Source organism: Cynoglossus semilaevis, chromosome 14 (genome assembly GCF_000523025.1).
Source record: "Cynoglossus semilaevis isolate Cse_v1.0 chromosome 14, Cse_v1.0, whole genome shotgun sequence".
NCBI classification, from domain to species: domain Eukaryota; kingdom Metazoa; phylum Chordata; class Actinopteri; order Pleuronectiformes; family Cynoglossidae; genus Cynoglossus; species Cynoglossus semilaevis.
In genome coordinates this window covers 26,719,531-26,724,895 of record NC_024320.1, presented here as the reverse complement: position 1 = coordinate 26,724,895, position 5,365 = coordinate 26,719,531, and the positions used below count along the sequence as shown (strand labels likewise).

The 5,365-nt window shown below is 43.3% G+C and overlaps 1 protein-coding gene and 1 long non-coding RNA gene across 2 annotated transcripts in view; one reads left to right on the top strand and one right to left on the bottom strand.

The window, feature by feature from the left end:
• Window positions 1-5,365, bottom strand: part of palm2akap2 (PALM2 and AKAP2 fusion) — a 75,319-nt gene that overhangs the window by 41,767 nt on the left and 28,187 nt on the right. The window lies entirely within an intron of this gene.
• Window positions 229-5,365, top strand: part of LOC112488018 (uncharacterized) — an 8,446-nt gene continuing 3,309 nt past the window's right edge. Inside the window, exon 1 of the long non-coding RNA XR_003051679.1 lies at window positions 229-661. This is a non-coding gene — a long non-coding RNA (uncharacterized LOC112488018). The remainder of the gene's footprint in view (window positions 662-5,365) is intronic.

Below are 5,365 nucleotides of genomic sequence, written 5' to 3'. Positions count from 1 at the left end.
TAATAATGATAATAATAATAATAATAATAATAATAATAATAATAATAATAATAATAATAATAATAATAATGATAATAATAGCAATAATAATAATAATAATAATGATAATAATAATAATAATAATAATAATAATAATAATAATAATAATAATAATAATAATAATAATAATAATAATAATAATAATAATAATAATAATAATAATAATAATAATAATAATAATAATAATAATATGCTGCTTCCAGACGTATATGTTCGTGTTATTTTCTTATCCAATCATATTTCAGCCTCAGGTGTTGCCAGGTTGAAAGAAATCTGCCCTGAGGCCTTCAGTGTCAGTAGTGCTGGCGCTGGGAGTATTACGTTGGTGATTTGAGTGATTTGATTGGACGGTCAGAGAAAACACACCGTTTTCAATCTAACGACCTGTACCAGGCACCTGGTACGATCGAAAGTGACGTTTTCTCTGTTTCTGTCGAGCGGACATTCTCAGCCTGAAGCGATTTAAAAGTTAAGCCACAAATACGACCAGACAGAGTGGACTTTAATCGTTAGCATGAATGACGACAGAAGAGAAACACACGGATAATCTGCCCAACAACAGTCACTGAACTCGTCTTAAAGAAACACAGGAGGGATTTAATGTTCAACAAATGTCGTTTAGGTGAGTGAAAAACATTGTCTTTTTAAAAAAATATATAATATTGCTATTGTAAATATAACGTTATTTGTCAGTGTATCAGTGAGAGTTTAAGGCACTCTGCTTTACGGCACTGTTACGACGTTGAAAGGTTTTACGTCTGCTATATGAGAATGAGCCGAGATATTTTAGATAAAGTTGTGGATAAAAACTAAAAGTCTTATTTTAACATTCAGTGATTTATTACATTATTAATGATGTTTTTTAGATGTAAATTATGTCGTTGTTATTGTTACATACGTTACATTACATTTCTCCATAACACGGATGGTTTCTGTAGACACGATGACGTCATTGTGATTTATTTATTTTACACAGGACGCCACCAAAAGTGGTCAGTGTCAGTACTGTGGTGGTCAGTGTCAGTACTACTGCGGTGGTCAGTGATTGTGCTGTGGTGGTCAGTGGTCAGTACTGCGGTGGTCAGTGATTGTACTGTGGTGGTCAGTGTCACTACTGCGGTGGTCAGTGCCAGTACTGTGGTGGTCAGTGATTGTACTGTGGTGGTCAGTGTCAGTACTGCGGTGGTCAGTGTCAGTACTGCGGTGGTCAGTGTCAGTACTGCGGTGGTCAGTGGTCAGTGTCAGTACTGTGGTGGTCGGTGTCAGTACTGCGGTGGTCAGTGACTGTAAAAGCAGCTGAGAGCTGCAGTAGCCTCGTCTTTTATTGAAAGTGTGTCGCTGTAAAAACCAATCAGTGTCCGCTGACATTTACGGCAGGTTTTACTGCAGTTCATACAGTGAGAGGAGCTTTAACAAAGTTCAAGTGGCTCCTGAAGTGTCTGAGATCTGAGATCTACGACCACCGAACTGCTCCTCCTCTGGACCTGGAACTTTAACTGTTCTCTGTGAGGCTGTGGGTTCAACAGCTGCAGGATTGATTCAACCAGGAGACACTGTCTGTCCACCTAAGTCCTGTCTGTGCTCCTAAGTCCTGTCTGTCCTCCTAAGTCCTGTCTGTCCTTCTCCTTCCTGTCTCTCCACTTTTCAATTTCCTTTTTTGGCAGGAAATGGATTTCACTCCTGTTTCCTGTGAGCTGACTTTTAGCAAAGATGGACAAAAAGGAAGACAGTACTGCAGTGGTAAGTGGTCAGTACTGCGGTGGTCCGTGGTCAGTACTGCAGTGGTCAGTGACTGTACTGCGGTGGTCAGTGGTCAGTACTGCGGTGGTCAGTGGTCAGTACTGCGGTGGTCAGTGGTCAGTACTGCGGTGGTCAGTGACTGTACTGCAGTGGTCAGTACTGCGGTGGTCAGTGGTCAGTACTGCGGTGGTCAGTGACTGTACTTGTAGTCAAACAGGAACTATATTCAATTCTTCTCCACCGTTTTACAAACCTAGTTCTAAAGATATAGATCTAGAACTGATAGACCAGCAGCGTCTGAGTCAACGTGAAAGGATTTCAATTACAATTTACCCACAATTCCCAGTTGGTAGAAAGCTGAGACGGTCAGTCTGGGTACTTGGCAGATAAATACTGTGTTAGTGTGTGAGGAGTATAAAACGTCCCTGACCATAAATGTAGTACTGTGTACTCCACGTACTTTTAAAATGAGTATTCAGGGTTATAGTAGTGCAGTTTTACTACAAACGTTTTTACATTGATTTTTCAGGTTTTCTCTGATGGAAACGGAACCTGTAAAAGTTTTATTTAACTCTGATGGAAACGGAACCTGTAAAAGTGTTTAGACTTTTATGTAGAGAAATAGTTGTTTTCTGTAAAACATTTTTATATAATAACTGACTTACATTTGTGTCTTTGAATGCACCATCTGTATTTACTAAGGCTGAGCAGCCACTCTTGTCATGCTTGTGTCTGGCGCCCTCTAGTGATCAAATGACAAACGTAAACACTCGTATTGTGGCGGAGAAGATTTCAGTCGTTTACAGCTTTAAGACAAAACGACTGATTAAAACACAGTCGTTTGAAAACATGTCCCCACTGATGAGGGGAACTGTTTCTGTTCTGGTACTTTCTACCATAAGAACCGATTCTAACAAATAGTTTATTGTGTATTTAAACGCAAAATGCGTTCACTATGACAAAAGTAAGGCTAAAATGTGGAGAAATAAAGTAGGACACGAGGCAAAAGATGATCAGAAATACAAAACGATACAAACGGTCAAAGAAGACAAAACAAAGGTGTAAAAGAGCTGGGTGTATGCTAAAGAGGTTAGCCACAGTTAGCCAATCAATACACAACGAGACAGAGTACATGGAAAGGTCAAGGTCAAGTTTGTGTCAAGTTGTAGTGTGAAAAAAAATTAGGCTTTTATTTTTAGTAAGGCAAAAAAAAAAAAAAGACAAAAAGACAAGGGCGTCAGATGTTTTGAAGGAGGAATGAAGGAAAACATCAGTCACCAGAAGAGGGGGGTAAAGACACCAACTGTGTTGTCCTGATGCCAGTTCCCAGAAAACAACACAGACAAACTCCAGAGGACACAGAGTCAACCGTGTCCCTCAGGTGATACCAGCCTCCCATGTGACTCGGATGCCCCCCCCAACCCCCCCTCCACACCTTGACCGTGGTGTTCACAACATCCTGGCATTAGAGCGGGGCGTGGCCTCCTCTGTTTTACTGTGATGTCTGTCTTTAAAGTCATCAGAGGAAAAACAGCAGAATCTGCTCCTGATGAAGAGGAGAAACAGTCGGACAGTCGGACAGTCGGGTCGACTGGTGCTGCTCGGTTCTGGACGTCTCAGAACTGAGATGAACCTGGTCAAGGACAGGACGTTCACCTAGGTGTGTGTGTTGTTTGGGAGGACATATTGTCCACAGAGGACGACAGCAGGACAATCTCTTAAAATAATGGACAGAAAAAAAAAAAAAAAAAATCTGTGCTGCCCTAGAGTTGAGACGTGTTTTAGAGCAGGTTTAAATGTCGGAGTTGCACAACGGTGTTTTTGTTTTTCTTTTCTGCAGGAGTGTGTGTGTGTGTGTGTGTGTGTGTGGTGTGTCCGTGACCTCACAGCGTCCCTGCTTCCTCTCTCTGCTGGATCTTTGTCAGTTTTTATCTCTGTGGCGTTCCTGAAAGACTCCAGTGATGTCACCGTCCCACCCTGTCAACCAACCACAGGAGGGTTGCCGTGGAAACGTCTGGCTGGGCAGCCACTGGTTTTCCACATCATACAGGAGGAGGAGCCGCTCACATCTGGTCTCAAGTCTGTAAACTTGTTTTTCTTTCTTATTAAAGCTCCAACCTGAGGCTGAAACTGGTTTCTGAAATATATTTACACTGCGGCCCAGATTTGGCCCCCGGGCCTCAGTTTGACACCAGAGGGTCCCCTGAATGACACTCCATGGCCGGGGTCCAACAGCAGGAGGTGGGGGGGGGGACAGACATGTGGTCCGGTCCACTTTAATAACCTTCACACGTGGACACTTTAACGACAGAAAGTGACAAACACTGAATTGTTTTATGGAGGAGAGACGGTTCCTGAGCAGCAGACACTGACATAAACAGAACCAAGAACAGAACCAAGAACAAAACCCAGAACAGAACCAAGAACAGAACCCAGAGAAGAACCCAGAGAAGAACAGAACCCAGAGAAGAACAGAACCAATAACAGAACCCAGAGAAGAACGGAGCCAAGAACAGACCCCAGATAAGAACAGAACCAAGAACAGAACCCAGAGAAGAACAGAACCAATAACAGAACCCAGAGAAGAACGGAGCCAAGAACAGACCCCAGATAAGAACAGAACCAAGAACAGAACCCAGAGAAGAACAGAACCAAGAACAGAACCCAGAACAGAACCAAGAACAGAACCCAGAACAGAACCAAGAACAGAACCAAGAACAAAACCCAGAACAGAACCAAGAACAGAACCCAGAGAAGAACAGAACCAAGAGAAGAACAGAACCCAGAGAAGAACCCAGAGAAGAACAGAACCCAGAGAAGAACAGGAACCGAGTCAGAACAGTCCTGTCTTTGTTTTATTTTCTCATTATCTACAACTAAAAGAAAACGGATCATTTAAAAAAGCAGGAGACACAGCTGTGTCTCTGTCAGGGAGGAAGAAACGCTGCGTGGAACTGGAAACGACAAGTGAAGAGTCAACAGAGGAACAGTCTGATCTTTGTGCCGCGCTCACACACACACACACACACACACACACATACCTGCGGCCGTCCAGCCACACAGCACAAACTGACAGGAGAGAAAAGTTTGTTTGTAACGTCTACATTTTGTGAGGCAGTAAAAGAGCAGTGAAGATCTGAGTTCATGGAGGACGGACGCTGAGCAGATGTTTGTGACACAGGGAGCTGCAGAACCAGAACCAGAACCAGACCCAGACCAGAACTGTTCTTGAGGCCCAGGGTCTCAAGGGTCAACAAACACAGAAGTTTAAGCTGTAGTTTGTAAATGTCTCCGTCCTCCTACTGGTGAACTACAGATGTCCACAAAGGACTTCACACCAACACAGGACACAAGACAGAGAGGACAGACCAGGACACGACACGAGTAAAAGGTTCGTGGACCTGGACCTGGACCTGGACCAGGACACGACAGGAGTAAAAGGGTCGTACGTTTGACATCGACCTTCACGTCCAAACAGATCCATCAAGACAGAAGAGTTTGGTCATATGTGGAGGAATAAAAAAAAAAAAAAAAAAACACCCGCCCGGACCTGGACCCGGGCCCGGGCCCGGACCCGGGCCAGAAC